The sequence below is a fragment of the Bubalus bubalis genome, chromosome 7 (genome assembly GCF_019923935.1).
Source record: "Bubalus bubalis isolate 160015118507 breed Murrah chromosome 7, NDDB_SH_1, whole genome shotgun sequence".
NCBI classification, from domain to species: domain Eukaryota; kingdom Metazoa; phylum Chordata; class Mammalia; order Artiodactyla; family Bovidae; genus Bubalus; species Bubalus bubalis.
Genome location: NC_059163.1, coordinates 110,571,972 through 110,590,067, shown reverse-complemented (window position 1 = coordinate 110,590,067; position 18,096 = coordinate 110,571,972). Strand labels below are relative to the sequence as shown.

The window sequence follows — 18,096 nt, the reverse complement described above, 5'->3', positions numbered from 1 at the left end:
AGGATGGATTATTTAATATAAGGGGCTGGCAAACTCATTAGTCATCTTAAATAAAAGAAAACTCTCTCTTATACCAATTCCAAAAATAAATCTTAGATAGACTTAGAGAGATTAAAGGTTAAAATATAAATATTTAAATAAAAAATTCTGTTAAGAAAATATAAGCTCATAAATATATCTAGGAGCATGGTAGATAGGTTTCTTTGGCAAGGCAGAAAATATACCCAGAATTATGAGAGAAAACATCAGCACAGATGACTAAAAAAAATGACAAAACTTTTGCATGGCAAAAGATGACACAAACAGATACAACAGGTTTAAAAAAGCGTTTTCAACCCTAGAGGACAGGCAAAAATATCTGAAATATAGTAGAAGTTCTTAAAAACTTATAAGGAGACAAAATAATCCATTGGAAAAATGGATATGGAAGCAGAGTTTATAAGGTAGGAAATCCAATAGCCAACAACTTGATGAAAAGATGATCAAATTCATTTGTGATCAAAGAAATGCAAATAAGGAAACAATGAGATTTTACTCTATACCAACTGCACTTGCAAAAAACTTTTAAAAAATGTTGTAACACCATGGCCTGGGAAGACCTTGTGAAAGGAAGTATTTCTATTAATTGTATGTGCAAATGTGTATTATTGCAGCTTTCTTAGGGAAGTAGTTTAGCTTTTAAAACTAAAAATACACATGTCCTTCACTCAGTGATCCTATCAATAGAAATAAAATACCAGCATATGTAGATAAATATACAAGTATGTTTATTAAAAAAGCTTTCCCTGGTAGCTCAGATGGTAAAGAATCCACCTGCAATGGAGGAGACCTGGGTTCAATCCCTGGGTTGGGAAGATCCCCTGGAGAAGGAAATGGGAACCCACTCTAGTATTCTTGCCTGTAAAATTCTGTGGATAGAGGAGACTGGTGGGCTACAGCCCATGAGATCACAGAGTTGGACACCACTGAGTGACTAACACGTGCACACATGTCTATTGGAGAACTATTTGTAGAGGCAAAAAACTCAAACTGGTCTCCATAAAAGGCGGAGAGGCAGAATAAATCATGATATAGCTCTACAGTAGAGCATTTTACAACCATTAAAATAAATAGCTAATGAGGCTATAACTTTTCACTTGGGAGAAATTTCACCAAGGTATGGTTGAATGCGAAAAGCAAGGTACATAAAAGAACATATGTTTTCATTTCTGTAAAACAATGACCAAAAACTCTACATACATATGTGTTATGTGTGTTTGTGTATAGTTATATAAGTCCCAAAAATATATATAATGAGACATATTAGGTGGCAAATGGAGTTTTGTGACTTAGAAATAGGGAAAAAGAGATGCAGGTATCCAAAAGTGGGAAAATTTTGGATGTTAACAAGTATATCTGAGTCCTTAAAAGTATATATGAAAATGTATTCATGTGTGTTTATGCATAAACATTTTTTTAGAAAGAATAACCAGACTATGTGATGAAGACACAGCAATGGTTCAGAAATTAGCAGATGACTGTTTTGATATTACTTCTATCACTCACAGGTTCTATGACCTCATGGGAATCACTTAATCTTTCTGCACCCCAAATTAACTCATTGGCAAATGAATTATATGATTTCTAAGGGCTCTTCCAGCTCCAAAGTTCAAAGATCCTACTTTTTGCATGTGATAGATAATAAATCAAACAGCACAATCATAACTCCAGCTTTAGGGTCAAAGCAAGGCAAAGGTCAACTTGGTTGGGCCCAGATTTTGAAAATAAATACTTTTGTGTTTTGGTTCAATGGTATTTGATTGCTCAATCATATGGCATTTAACAATAAATCCAATTTATCTTCTTTCCCAAACAGCTCTTCTTCTAACTTCATTATTCATATTCATGGGTTAAATATTTTCCCTTCCTTGGTCTTGACTGCTTTCTGCTCATTCAAATCACTTCCCCAGGTTTATGTTCCATTTCTTCCTTTCTAGAATTTTCTGTTGCAGTCACTTGTTGTGCCCCAAGCTTATTTTCCCTCTGCCTCTTTGGCATCTGTCTTTATTATACCTTTAGTACTACTCTCTGACCTCATCTTCAAAAAGCAGACTTGTTCTTCAAAACCCCACTTAAACCCCATCCTTTCTGAAGGCTCCTAAGGCCTTTAAGTCATAAAATCTCTCTCTCTTTTCAAAATTCTACAGCTATGGCCATCTGTGTTCTTTGTATTGTGCTTTTCATGTACTGTTTTTGTACTGTTGTTGCTTGTATAAATGTCTCATTTCTCCAGAAGTCCTTCAAGTCCCAGGAGGGAAGGGGACAATCTTATTGATTCTTTTCTGTTCACTCCTCAGGACGCAGTGCAGAGCCTTGTGCGCAAAAAGGTGTTACTTGATCCCATTTCCCTCCAAAATGGCCATTATTAAGCCCTACCAAACTTCAAAATAATAAGCAAATTTAAGCCATGACATGAAATAGTAATGAAAACACTATTTGAAAGAGTGCTATTTTTTGGAAATAAAATAGTTGTATCTTATTTATGAGACTTTAAATAAGTAAAAACAAGTCCATTGGCCACCTCCTATAAAAAGTTGGAAGGTCAGAACATCTGGTTGGGGGACATCTCCTTGTTATATGGCTGGAACCAAGAAGCCTGGCTTGCCAGAGAGGACTGTAAAATATGAACACCTCAGCGTCCAGCAACTGAAGGCTGGAAGACTTAGAAAAGATGAGGGACTTCACTGAAATCTCAGAAGTCACCGAGTTGATCCCCATTTCCCACAGAGAGCCGATTATGCTGCTGCTAAGTCACTTCAGTCGTATCCAACTCTGTGCGACCCCATAGACGGCAGCCCACCAGGCTCCCCCGTCCCTGGGATTCTCCAGGCAGGAATACTGGAGTGGGTTGCCATTTCCTTCTCCAATGCATGAAAGTGAAAAGGGAAAGTGAAGTCGCTCAGTCGTGTCCGACTCTAGCGACCCCATGGACTGCAGCCTACCAGGCTCCTCCGTCCATGGGATTTTCCAGGCAAGAGTACTGGAGTGGGGTGCCATTGCCTTCTCCGAGAGCTGATTATACTAGTTTACATTTAAAAGAACATTTTCTTTTTGTTTGCTTTGTTAGTAGCAGTTAAATTATCCATCAATTCAAGAAGAAAAGCCCAGATTGCTTGGTTAACACATGTAATTTGAAATCTCTTGATTCATGAGTAGATAGGAAATCAACACTACTTGAAACAGATTTGCTATTGTAATTGTCCCTGCATCTCCATGAGCCCTGGACAGACTGCTTTACCTCAAGAAACAATTCTCCTCCTTTTGCTCCTTTCCTCTCCAACTAAATAGCAGAAATCTACAGTCTCTAATCAGAGAAGGCAATGGCACCCCACTCCAGTACTCTTGCCTGGAAAATCCCATGGATGGAGGAGCCTGGTAGGCTGCAGTCCATGGGGTCGCTAAGAGTCAGACACGACTGAGTGACTTCACTTTCCCTTTTCACTTTCATGCATTGGAGAAGGAAATGGCAACCCACTCCAGTGTTCTTGCCTGGAGAATCCCAGGGACGGGGGAGCCTGGTGGGCTGCCGTCTATGGGGTCACACAGAGTCGGACACAACTGAAGTGACTTAGCAGCAGCAGCACAGTCTCTAATAGGTTACACAAATAGGTTATTTAAAAAATGTAATGACTTGGTGGTTTAGAGTGAGGAGTAAGTCTTTAAAATCAGTAGGATTCCATTGTGATAAGATTTAATAACCTTTCAAAATGAGGTTATTAAATGAGGTGGCCCACAGACTGAATAAATTCCTTCCGCAGGTCTGTGTGTGTTTATTGTGCAACTTTCCCTTCCATTTCCTTTCTCTTCCTCTCTCTCTCTCCTTTCCCTTTTTCTCTTCTCTTTGTCTATTGAAGAGATCATTCATAAAAATCCGTATTTCTCTCTTCTGTTTCTCCGCCTTCCCCCGCCCTCCCTCCCACCTCAGAAGACATGCATTTCCAGATACCAACACAAGGTGACGATGTGAAGGTCAGTCTTTCTAGAGAGCAGGGGCATTCCAGACTCCACACAACCCGTCCTCACCTAGCCTGCTTCACTCCTTTGCATAATTTACCCTGGCTCCTATGGACGGGTAAGTTTGAGAGCTTTGTTTTAAGAGCACTGACACAGTAGACTTCCCAACCTAATTTTCAGTCTTCTGAGGACAGGCAGGCATTGTGTTTAAGAACATAAACCCTGGGGCCAAGCCCCCTGGGTTCTACCACATATCAGTTCCACCACAAAGCTCTAGCTTTGTGTGCTTGGGCAAGTAATTTAACATCTTAGGGCCCCAGTGTAATCCATAAATTGAGGCTAATAATAATAATACAGCCTCACTGAGCTGTTGTGAGGAATAGACTTAGCTCTTAAAACAAGTAATGTCTTGGCTCATGTTAAGCACCAAAGAAGTGTTAGCCTCTTTAAAAAACCTCATATATACTTTGATCTGGGGCTTCTCAGGTGGCACTAGTGGTTAGGAACCCGTCTGCCAATGCAGGAGACATAAGAGACAGGGGTTCGGGAAGATGCCCTGGAGGAGGGCATGGCAACCCACTCCAATATTCTTGCCTGGAGAATCCCATAGAAAGAGGAGCCTGGTGGGCTACAGTCCACTGGGTCACATAGAGTTGGACACAATGGACACGACTAAGTACGAATGCAAACTTTGATCTGTGTTAAAGAGAAATTTATTCTGACACTTGTTAAAATGATAAGAAAGACTTCATTTAGGCTATTGCATTAGGGGTAAAGCCCATGGCAGGAGGAAAGAAAGACTGTGTTCAACTCCAAATACACAAAAATGTGTAGGGATTTATGACCAAGGAGTAGGTTTGTGTGTGAATGGGGGTGGGGTGGGGGCAGATCGGTGGATGGAAAATGATTAAGAAGAGGCATCAAGGGTAGGGGGACTGTTGCTGAAGGCAACAATCTTAAAATTCAGCATTCATAAAACTAAGATCATGGCATCTGGTCCCATTACTTCATGGAAAATAGGTGGGGAAACAATGGAAACAGTGACAGACTTTATTTTCTTGGGCTCCAAAATCAATGTGGACGGTAACTGCAGTCATGAAATTAAAAGACACTTGCTCCTTGGAAGAAAAGCTATGACGGACTTAGCATATAAAAAAGCAGAGACATCACTTTGCTGACAAAGGTCCATATAGTCAAAGCTGTGGTTTTTCCAGTAGTCATGTATGGATGTGAAAGATAGACCATAAAGAAAGCTGATCAGTCCTGAGTGTTCATTGGAAGGTTGAAGCTGATGTTGAAGCTGAAACTCCAATACTTTGGCCACCTGATGCAAAGAGCTGACTCATTTGAAAAGCCCCTGATGCTGGGAAAGATTGAAGGCAGGAGGAGAAGGGGATGACAGAGGATGAGACGGTTGGATGGCATCACTGACTCAATGGACATGAGTTTGAGTAAGCTCCAGGAGTTGGTGATGGACAGGGAGGCCTGGTGTGCTGCAGTCCATGGGGTCGCAAAGAGTCAGACGTGACTGAGCGACTGAACTGAACTGAAAGAAAGCTGAGTGCCGAAGAATTGATACTTTTGAACTGTAGTGCTGGCAAAGACTCTTGAGAGTCCCTTGGACAGCAAGGAAACCAAACTAGTCAATCCTAAAGGAAATCAACTCTGAATATTCATTGGTCTTCCAATGAATGATGCTGGAGCTCATGCTCCAATACTTTGGCCACCTGATGCACAGAGATGACTCACTGGAAAAGACCCTGATGCTGGGAAAGACTGAGTGTAGGAGGAGAAGGGGGTGACAGAGGATGAGATGGTTGGATGGCATCACCGACTCAATGGACATGAGTCTGAGCGAACTTCTGGGAGATAGTGAAGGACAGGGAAGCCTGGCATGCTGCAGTTCATAGGGTCTGCAAAGAGTCGGACACGACTTAGCAACTGAACAACAACAAATTGAGAATGACCAAGACTGAGATCTAATTAAGAAATGGGCTCACAGGAGCCCAACTTGAGGTGAGTAAAGGAAGGAGTCCTTATCATCTCATCTCATTAGCAACAGCAAATAAGAATTTTCTTACAAGACTCTCTGGGGCATTATGACTTCCTTCTGAATTGGGCATGAATTCCACAGAAGCTGATGGTATCATTAAGTCAGTTTGTTTTTAAGTCTGTTGGAGAACTGGACTTTTGACAGCAGGTCCCTTTGGCGCTTTTGCCTTTAAAATTGTGAACAAAGACTTAAAGCCTTGTTTCAGCAATGCAGCAAGCCTGCAGGGTAAACACCACTGACTTTTTACAGGGAAGGTAACAGGCCCAGAGACTGACTCGAGACCAATCTAATTCCTGTTATAATTGAATTCTTATGAATGGTAATGCCTGGGCCCCTTCTATGCTGCTTCCTTATTATCTCTAACTCTGGAAAGAAAATATAAAAAAAGAGGGGAAAGAAAAGTATCTTCAGAGGAGAGGGAAGTTTCTTTCTGTAAGTGGTTTGCAACAGCAGCTTGGACGGTACTAACACCGACTACAATGGCATTCATCACTGGTCATTTTATGAGAAGCTCGACTTGTTGAAAGCTGACACCGCCACTGCTCATTCTGAAAATAGTGGGTTCCACTACTCAGCCGCGCTGCCTATTTTCATAACAGACACCCACACTTAATAAGACGGGCAGCAGGGAATTGCAGCCCTTTGTGACTTGCTCCAAAGCTGCTCTGGCGGGAAGAGCAGTAGATGCAAACAAAGAATGGGGAGAGGCTTGGCAGTCCTGGGCCAGCAAGATGCCAATATGGTGCAGATCATGGTGACAATCCTGTGGCAGCAATGACCTTTGCCCACTTAACAATGTCTGCGCTGCTAGAACAAGGGCTCCAGGATGTCATCAGATCTCTTTAGTGACATTAGGAAAGCGTTACAGGGACCCTGGTGTCCCTGTTTACACTCATCTGACTGCAGCCATTATTTGGATGATCACAAAGACCCTTGGAGAACAGTGGGGTGAGAGATAAGAGACTGTTAATCCTCAAAAAAAGGATAAAGAAAAAATATCATCTGGTTTCCTATTCAATCCGATTTGATTTGCTCCCTTTACTTGGAACCTTTGCCTAGATCATTTGCATTCTGAACCCAGCAGATCCTGCCAGTGCACAGCTTTAGGGGGAGGTGATTCAGTCCCAGGAAAACACCCACAGGCTACGAAAAGCAGTTGCTGCTTCTTTCTTTAAAAAATCATACCCTCACACTAATAGCTGCCTCAAATGCACTCTTCAAAGATACCAGCTGAAAAACTGGTTCTTCCCTTCGAACTGCATCTAAAATCAATCAGAAGGCTCATGAGACAGGCAGTCTCTGCTTTGTGCCAACAACAGTGTCCCAGACTTTTGGTTATAATGGTCATTTTAATAAAGGCACATGAGGAATAGGCTGCATCCCTTCCCCATTCAGCTTTTCTTTTGTTCCACAGTTTTTCAGAAAAACAAATGCATGGCTTGTGATCTCATTGAATTCCATGGTAAGTAGGGCTGGACAAAAACAAAGATGTAAAAATGAGCTTTGAAAAGCATGAAGACCACAAATATATCCTTCCTTTTTGTCAAATATGATTTGAAAAGATGACTTCTAAGTGCACAACTGATTAGAAGCACACAGTACAGCAAGCACTCCCTTACTGTTCTCTATATTCCAAACATTGTTCTTTATGTGAATTTATTTGACTCAGAACAACTCCAGGTGGATGGTCCTACTCTGAGTTCCATGTTGCAGAACTGGAAGCTGAGGCAAGGTCATGCAAGCAAGCAGTAAGAGAGAACAGATTTAAATCTAGACCATATGGCTCCAGAGTCCAAGTTGTTAACCAATTTTACACAGGAGAGAGATGGGCATTTCTTCTAGAGGCAAGCTCAATGACCTGGGCAAGAAAGAAGCCCAAGAAAAAAGTCAGACAATGAAAGAAACAAGAGAAAACTCAGAAAACATAGCCTTGAAACCATTTACTAGCTCAGGCTAATAGAGGTAGACAAGGCAACACAGAAATTCTGCTCTTCATAATGATTTATCCAATTTGAATGCATTAAGGGTCACAGAGTTTTCTCAGAAGCTGATAAAAACTATGTACTCTTTCTAGAAACACCTATGTGCACACACACATACATGTATGTACATAATTTTAGGAAATTCATGTCTGGAAAACTTTCTAAGACTGTACCTTAATATCCTTTTGTCTGAGGCCTTGGAAAAATGTCACAAAATGGAATTTACCTGCCTCAGGGTTGTTATAGAGCTTAAATAAGTTAAACACTCTGCTGGTTCTTGGAAAATAACAGATACACAATCAGAAATTATTATCATTTAAAAATATTATTTTGGAGTCATTTACCTAAGAAGGTAGAAACCATGCAATCTATTACTAGAAAGCCAACTTAAACATCCCAATACTTAAATAAGTTTACAATATGTTCTCCCAAACCCCTAACCAAACACCATCATTTGAAGAGGAAAGTTTTAGCTAACTTGAAAATAAACACAACAGTGAGCTCTATTCTTTTTAGATCATGTAGGAAATGTGACCTTTTCGGGTTTTTTCTCAGCAAAGTCAAGACTCAAGCTTTAGTAACCTTAAAAAATTAACCCCTCAGTAGCTCCACTGTCCTACCTGTGGAGATAACTATCTAAAGTTACTTAAGATCATTTCTATAAATATCCAAGATACCTAAGTATCTAAGGTATCAAATATCAAAGTTGCTGTTTCAAAACCGTCTTAAAAATATTTAAACTTGAACTATTCCAGGGAAGAACAACTAAACATTTGTTTTGCTTTTTTTTTTTTTAACCTTTTCCTAATCAAGCTGTCTCTTATCATTTACTCGGCTTTTGCTTTCTAGATATTTGAATCTGAATGTTTTCTCCCGCAACTCAGCTTTGAAGATCTTCAGCTGCAAGCTTGTCTTAATTGGAAAGAAGGCAACAGGATCTCAGGGTTAAAAGGTAGATAAACAACAAGCGGTTGAAATAAACCCAGCAGTCAATATTTGCATATTTTTTTTGTATTTGCATTTTAAACTGCTGTGTTAGACAGGATCAAAGCTGCCCCCAGCCCAATTTTCTCCAAGATCCATTAGCGCCAGGGAGTTACAAACCAGGATTCTCGTCTTTGCTTTGTTTGACCTTGCAGGCCTGTTGCCACCCTTCCCCCACCCACACAGGTGGGTCTCATTAAAACCTGGCCTCTGGCTCCACCCACTTCCCTTCTGGCCACGTGCCTCCCCTCGTGTGGCAGCCCTGCAGGGGCCTGCTGAGCGGAGACGGTGGCTAGCAGCCAGCGGTAGGAAAGCTTACTAGTGATTTTGGCCACTTAGTTCAAGTCACACTGGGGCCTTTAATCGGACAATGAAGTGTCTTATGGCAGGATTTGTGGTGACCAGACACACATGTGAAAAGAGAGCTCTTCCCCAACTGTCAGTCAGGGCTCTTCTTAAGGCCAGCGGATTTGAGGTTCCTGCTTACCTGGGAAAGAATTCCGAGAGGAACTTACAGGTACGAAGTGGATTTAATTATCCGCCCACACACATGCGGAGTGTGGGCCACTTCAGAAGGAGAGAGAATGCGAGAGTGTGCGAGAGTGCAAGAGAAGGACAGAGAGAGAGACAGGGAAAGAGAGAAATTAAAAATATAGCGTGGTTAGTTTTTACGGGCTGAGTAATTTCATAGGATAAGAAGTGGGAGGACTGTACTAATTATTTTGGGGAAGGGGCAGGGATTTCTAGGAACTGGGCCACCGCCCACTTCTTGGCCTTTTCTCTTCCGCCTCAGAACTGTCATGGCGCTGGTGGGTATGGCATTTACATGCTAATATATTACAATGAGCCTGTCATGAAACTCAGGGTTTACTGCAAGTTGAATCTTGGACCTAGTTGGTTCTAACCTGTCTTTGTCATGTCTCTGTGGCCATGTCATTCTTTCAAAGGTCATGCCCTGCTCCCTTTCCTCTTGTTTCATCCTCTCCTAGAGAACAAGGTGGGGAGGAGGGAGAAAGCCAAGTGAGGAAGCTGATGGATCCCCTCGCAGCACAGACCTTCTGCTGTTGACCTGCGTGTCTAGGAGAGTCTGGGATACTCTGCTCTTTTTTTTTTTTTTTCTTCAAATGGTTAGTCTTGATTTATTTTTGGCTGCACTGCACTGCAAGGTCTTAGTTCCCTAACCAGGGACCGAACCTGTGCCCCCTTCAGTGGAAGCACAGAGCCCTAACCACAGGACTTCAGGAGAATTCCCATGGGTGTTCTGCTTTTGAGAAGTAGTTTCCTTGTTGGGAGAAGGCAATGGCAGCCCACTCCAGTACTCTTGCCTGGCAAATCCCATGGACAGAGGAGCCTGGTAGGCTGCAGTCTATGGGGTCTCTAGAAGTCGGACACGACTGAGCAACTTCACTTTCGCTTTCATGCATTGGAGAAGGAAATGGCAACCTACTCCAGTGTTCTTGCCTGGAGAATCCCAGGGACCGGGGAGCCTGGTGGGCTGCCAGCTCTGGGGTCGCACAGAGTCGGACACGACTGAAGCGACTTAGCAGTAGCAGCAGCAGCAGTTTCCTGGTTGAGTTCAGAATCTGCTTTGGGTGAGGTCTGAGTTGTGATTAGCGAAAAAGATGAACCAACCTGTCACTCTCCTGCGTTATAGTCTGTAAAGTCCTAAGTTAGGCCTCACTGAGGTCCTTAAAATTTTTGATTTTGCCCTTCAGAAGATTTCAGTCCATTTGAGGAGACAAGACAAATTCAATCCAGAGCTATAAATGAGCAAGCTAGTCTATAATTAAGTGATTAATGATATAGTAATAAACCAGAGTTTATATAAGTTTAAGTCAGGGGAGGGGCCCATACTTCTTCAGCTGACACTTCCTGGTACAATTCCTCTGTCTGCTAGAAAAAATTACTTGTGTAAGTCTGAAGAAAACTGAAAGAGAAAGTGAGCAAGTAAGAGTAAAAAAATAAATATATAAAATAAGTCACACTTTAAGTCACAATGAAACAACTAGAAAGTACTTTTACATCCATTCACTCATTTAATAAGCTGAGTACCTTCTTGATGCTGGATATTCAGATATAAATAAGATACATTGATCTTTTTTGAGGAGCTCACAGTTCCTGTAAATCATTAATTTCAATACAACATAAATGTTGGGGAAAAAACAAAAGCAAATGTACTATGAAAGCACAGAGGTCTCATTATTTCATTTGGTTACAGAGTCGAGGAGCTGCAGTTTTGTAAGATATATTTAATACAATCAGGAGGATGTAGACATTGATCTATGGTAGGTGTTCTTACTTTGCACTACTGATGTTTTGGACCAGATAACCCTTTGTGGGGAGGGACAGAGGAATGACGGTCCTGTGCCTGTACCCTAGTGGCACCTCCACCTCCTTTTGGTGATAATAAAAAATGTCTCCAGACATTGCCAAATGTGTCCTGGGAGGCAAAACTGTCCCCAGTTGAGAACCTCTGATCTAGGAGACAAATGTATCCACTTGGATAGAAAGCAGCATCTTCAGAATGAATACCATGAGTAGATGTGACAGCCTTTGAATTTACTCCAGGTACATATGAATTAATGATAGAGTTTTCTGCTTTCAGGTCAAACATAGTGTTCTTCATATTCTACCTGTGAGAATGCAAATTTTTTTTGAGAATGCAAATTAATACAACATTTTTGGCACTATTTATCAAAGATACAAGGTCAAATACACTTTGACTCAACAATTTCACCTTAGGTACTTATGAGTAAAATACATGTACTAATTGATACATGTACAAGGTTATTCAGTGCATGAAATAACAAAAGATTAGAAGCAATCTAAATATCCATTAATAGGGAGCAGGTTAGTTACAAAATTTATGGCACGTCCATCTAAGTTCAACTAGGTGAAAGTTGCTCAGTTGTGTCTGACTCTTTGTGACCCCATGGACTATATATAGTCCATGGATTTCTCCAGGCCAGAATACTGGAGTGGGTAGCCTATCCCTTCTCCAGAGGATCTTCCAACGTAGGAATTGAATTGGGGTCTCCTGCATTGCAGGCAGATTCTTTGCTATATAAGCAGTCAGATTTAATAATGAGGAAACTTTTATATATTGATATGGAATGCTGCTGCTGCTAAGTTGCTTCAGTTGTGTCTGACTCTGTGCGATCCCATAGATGGCAGCCCACCAGCCTCCCCCGTCTCTGGGATTCTCCAGGCAAGAACACTGGAGTAGGTTGCCATTCCCTTCTCCAATGCATGAAAGTGAAAAGTGAAAGTGAAGTCTCTCAGTCGTGTCCGACTCTTATCGACCCCATGGACTGCAGCCTACCAGGCTCCTCCGTCTATGGGATTTTCCAGGCAAGAGTACTGGAGTGGGGTGCCATTGCCTTCTCCAATGATATGGAATAGTCCAAAACATATTGTTAGGAAAAACAACAAGTAAGACAAAAACATAATGATAGTTAAAAAAAAAAATCCCTAAGATACAGAGCAGTATGTTTCCAATGCTACTAACTATATTAGAAAGGGAAAAATGAGTAGCTTTTGCTTGTGCATACATAAAATATCTCTGCAAGGATAAATAAGAAATTGTTTTCAGAGGGGGGGAACTGGGTGTCTAGGGTAATAGGATGGGTGGAAGACTTCATTCATATTCTTTGGTACTTTTAAAATTTTAAGTTATATGAATGTACACATATAAAAAAATAATTAAAAATTTAAAAGCTTATGCTCCCCTCCTGAGAAAATCTGCACCCTGAATCTTTTCTATCAGTGTTGATGGATTTGTGCTGATCTATCCTTTCACACTCTTTCCATCTACTCTTTGTTCTGTAAGGAGATCAGTCTGGAATGCAACCAGTTAAAAAGAAACCATGATTTCCGTATCCATCTTGGTTATCTACAAGCTCCAAGCTAGGCGATATAATTATTTTTCAACGTCAACAGCTGAGAAATGCTTTTTAAAGCGATGTCTGTTGGGCCACAAAATAAAGTTTACTTAAGATTCTTTTCCCAGACTCTCTGACTCCTGTTTATCAGTTGATTTCCTTTTTTTCCCTCCCTCCTTTCCTATTCCTGGTAGCTTGAGCAGTTGGTCCTCAAGTCATATATACTTCAAACAATAAATCCAAGAATGGCCTAAAGCCAGACTCTGGGAAACTGGGTCAAAACATCAATGAGAATGATTAAAAAAAATTATTTTGTTTATATTTTGAGAATTGACTAAATATTAAGATATACAGTTTAGAAAACATATTTTAATTGCCAGTTATCAAATCCACCTCGTGTGTCTCTACCAGGCTTAACTGAATTTATCATGTCTCACAACAGTGCAGTACCATACTACTTGGTCTCATTTAGCCAATTCTGAAAACGTACCCTCCACTTGCTGCTGTGTTATCTTCCTAAAACAAACATACGCTATGTCACTTCTCTGTTCAAAACAATTTTAATGGTTCTCCATTACCTATAAAATAAGATACATGCTCCTTAACACAGTTTAAAAAATGTCCTTCACTATCTGATCCAGTTGTCTTTTAATAGTGACATCCTCTCTCATCATCTGTCAGACCTTGTATGTTGCTTACTCTTCTTTCAACAAGCTTCAGAGAGGGTTATTATCTTTATTTTACAGATGAGAAAACTGGCTCAGAGAAATCCAGCTCACCAAAGTTGCAAATTCAGTAAGTGGCATAGTTGGAATTCTAATCCTGGTGAGTCTGAACCCACACTCTACTGCTTCCAAAAGCACAAAATGAGGTAAAAATGAATTCATGATGTATGCATATTAAAGACAGCAAGAAGGGTAAATATGCATAGCTTTTTGGAATTATAATGTTTCCCTAGGACCTTTTCTGATTACATGAACCCAAACCAGTTGTCCTACCTCTCATCTCCTGTAGTTAACTGTTCATTGTACCAATGGCACTTTTTACCTCATCCTTTGTGCTCCAGGCAGAGGGCACAACTAGTACAAAGGTGGGAACTTGCGGGTAAGGGTGAGAGCTCAGCGTGGCAGCTGGAGCTGAGTAGGAGGGCAAGGGAGTGAAATCAGGTGAAGGGACAGCACAGGGCTTCTAAACGCCTTTGCTCAGGTATTGTCTTCCCAATGAGGTCCTCCAGACCAGCCCATTATTAAATCGCTAATCTCTGATTTCCACTCTCTGTTACTTCTGAAGTCCTACTAAGCTTATGTATAATTCTACTTCTGGAAGTGAGCCTAAAGAAGTAAACAAAACAACGTGCAAGTGTTGGTGAACAATGACATTCATTGGAGGGTTGTACAGCAGGAGCTCTCTAAATAACCTCCATCTAGCTAAAGAGCTTTCCATTCTCAATGTAGGCTTTACTGGTGAGAATCGTGACTCATGGAACCTTCACAGAAGGTAGCCCCTTCTCTGGCGGTCCTGCCCAATTCTGTTTCTATCACTACATTGTATCAAAACCAAGAGTCAGTGGCTCTTCCTAAACTTGCTCATGTCAATTGCTTGTGTTCTCACCACCACATCATTTGACTACTGTATTGCATAAAAAAGGATAAAACTTGACGACAAAAGTGTTTTTGCTTCTTGGAAACCAAGGTGAATGCTTTGGTAAGACTTGACAAAGGTAGGTCACTAAAAAAAAAAAAAAGGAGCGATCAAATTAGGAATGGGTAAGATGGCTATAAAAGGGGAAAATAACAACATTTAATATTCTTATTCTTAATTAGAAATTCTTTGCTTTACTCTAATAAAACTGAAGTAGAAAAGTATCAAAGAGTCCATTATGAGTTTATATAAGAAAAAGGATACAAAACTCCAACTAGTGGTTCCATCTGCCCTGTGTCAAACGGCTAGTGAATGATGAAAATTGAAATGTTTTATGTTGGAAGGAAAATAATAAGAATATACATATCATTTCATAATTTCTTATGTTCTCTAGTTTTGATCAATTATATCAGTAAGCTGTGGTGCTATATGCTATAAAAAATTTATATCTAATGTAATATGTAGAGAAAACATATACAGAAAAAATATAGAAGGAAATATAGAAAATAGTAGTGTGTCAATATATGGTAGTTTTATGGATGACTTAAAAAATTTTATTCTTTTGTACTTTTAAAACCCTGTAGTCTTATTTCCACTGTGTAAAACTTAGTAAAAAATGTAAAGAATGGAAAAATATTATTACTGCCAAATCAAAATCCAGAACCCTGAGGTTTCCTATTTTATAAGCCAGGTGAAAACTCTGGGTTCCCCATTGCTAAGAGTATCAGTAAGAAGGATGTTTTTTTCTAACATTGCACTTTCAGATCTTATTTTCTCTCGATTCACTTTGGATTTTCAGATGTTACACCAGCTCTTTACTTTGTCTAACTAAATCAGTTCTGCCCTCTAGTCCTAAGTATACAATGAGACTCCACTGGATACCTGAGAAGAAATCTGGGGTTAAACCTGCCTCATTGAGGTAGTTGCTGCCTTAAAGGTTTACAATCACCCTGATGTTTCTGGTTCAACAGCATTAACATGCCTTTTCTAGGAGTTATCACTGCTCCTCATCAGCCCTTGGCATTCTTTCCTTTCTGGGCTGCAGTCTCTAGCTTCTGGTTTAAGCCATTGAAAAGGCACAGCCACTTCTCTCTCTTACTGCTTGTTTTAAGACATATTACATATCCTCTTTTTGTTTGTTAATATCTTTAAGTTCTACATGAATTTGACTCTGCCCTTGAATGACAAGAGAAGATTTCAACTGTAGAGGGGAGGAATTCAGAAGAATCCACAAAAAAGAAGACACAGACATGGGGAAAATATACTAGTTGTTCAAGGAAGAGTAGGTTGTCCTGAAAATTCAAATATAGTGTACTCATAAGCAGGAGTATCACTAAACATGTTTACCAGTTAATACATGCCTACGTGTGCCTGACTTATCGGATGCAAGGCTATGTATAAAACAACCAACACTGGTATGTAGTTACATAAAAATGGCTATGGGGAGCTAAAAGCTGACACCATACATCAGGTGAGACTGGAAAGCCTTTATTGGCTTTGTTAACAAATTTGGGTTTCTTCAGTGGGCAGTAGAAAGCTACTAGAGCTTTTCCAACAGGCCAGTGAGACAATTAGAAAGTTTACAAATGAAGCGGATTTCAAATTACACTGACTAGTAGAAAAGAATCCAGTGAGGGAGAACAGTTACAAGGCTACTGCCACCTAAAAAGGTAGGGAGAGTCCATCAATGTTGTTAATATAAAGAATATAAAAAGAAAAGACATAAGAAAACTAGGGCAGAGGTGCCATGTGGGAGGGAAGCAAGGCTAGGGAGGAATCAAAGATGATTCCAAGATTTCAAATCAGAGCGACTGGGAGGATGTTGGGAAGGTTGACAAGATGATTAAAGAACAGGGAACCACATGTACACATAGCTATATTTAAAATGGATAACCAACAAGAACCTACTGTATAACACAGGGAACTCCGCTCAGTATTATGTAACAACCTAAATGAGAAAAGAATTTGAAAAAGAATAGATACATGTAAATGTATAACTGAGTCACTTTGCTGTACATCTGAAACCATGACAGCACTGTTAATCAACTACATTCCAGTATAAAATAAAAACTTTTTAAAAAATAAAGAAGCTCTAACCTGAAGAAAAAAAAAGAAACTGAACAAGGACCAAAGCTGGACTGGAAGACTTTTAATTAATGGGTGTCTGTGTGAAAGCTGGCAAATGGCATGAATGGGGTTACTCCTCTTCGCTGCTCTTCCACTGCTCTCTCTGTCTGTGCCTCTTAACTCCAAATAAACATATAACCCAATAAAAACAGTGCACTTAATATGCAGCTTCTCTTTCCAATTACATTGGTCCTGTGTATTCCTTTTTATATAGAAATTATGGAGCCACTACTAAGGTACCTAAGTGATGAAAGATGGGAATAGCAGGCCTACAAGCAGTGCTGTGCTGGATCTCCATAATCAGCAACTCTATCAGTAACATCATGTAGCTTGAAACTGGCCATGGTGGGAGTATTTACAGAATAGTGTAATACTGGCAACACAGAAACTGCCAAACTATAAACAAAGGGCTGTTTTTCTCCTAGAGAGCCAGTTATTAAATATTTATACCTCTCTTGAGAAATTGGCTATGAAAGCAAGAAAAATAGTGAAATTTTATATATGCTCTTGAATGATAGTAAGGCAACATTTAAGAATATCAGTTGGAAGGAGAAAAGGGAGAAGCATATAGTTTTGAGGTATGCTTGATATACCTGCTATCAAGGTTCAGGCAAGGTGGGTGGCAGAATTTATTCCCACTTAGAAGGAATTTCTAAATATTTCTAAGTTAGCTATTGTTTCCTTGAAGGAAAAACTTTTGATTTTTAAGACAATATTTAATACTCTGGCATAAATATATTTTTCAAAGATGACCACTGTAGGCAATTCCTGCTTCTTATCCTTCCTGTAGCAGTTATCCTGCTGGATTTCCTCTACAAGTCTGGTGAATTATTCAACTGTGCAATAATGACTTTTCTTCAGCAGGCTAGCATGCTTAATATGTGACTGTTAGTCACTCAGTCATGTCTGATTCTTTGTGACCCCATGGAATATAGCCTGCCGGGCTCCTCTGTCCATAGAATTCTTCAGGCACGAATTGGTAGCCATTTCCTTCTCCAGGGGATCTTCCTGACCTAGGGATCGAACCTGAGTTTCCTGCATTACAGGCAGATTCTTTACTGTCTGAGCCACCAGGGAAGCCCAATATGTAAAACAGTTATTTAAAAAGATAGTAATTCATCTCAAAGGTGTATTACTAAACTTCTCTTTTAGGGCACCTTTCTGGAACTAGGTCTGTGTTAAAACATCTACCCCATCCCTCTACAACCCCATCTGCCTGGTCTTTCTCCTCCCTCCTACAAAAAGCTAATGTAGTTTGTATTCACTGATTTCATAATTATTTCTAAGGCTTAATCCCTCAACTGTGAAATTTATTACAGAAGTTATTAACCAGAGCAGACAGGATACAATAGGTTATTATGCCTAAATGACATTTTGTTTGGATTAAGGTTAAGATCTACGGTCCATGGCTGCTGCTGCTGCTGCTAAGTCGCTT

At 40.1% G+C, this 18,096-nt stretch overlaps 1 protein-coding gene across 3 annotated transcripts in view; it reads right to left on the bottom strand.

Moving 5' to 3' along the window:
* GPRIN3 (GPRIN family member 3) overlaps positions 1-18,096 on the bottom strand; it is a 76,978-nt gene that overhangs the window by 11,417 nt on the left and 47,465 nt on the right. The window lies entirely within an intron of this gene.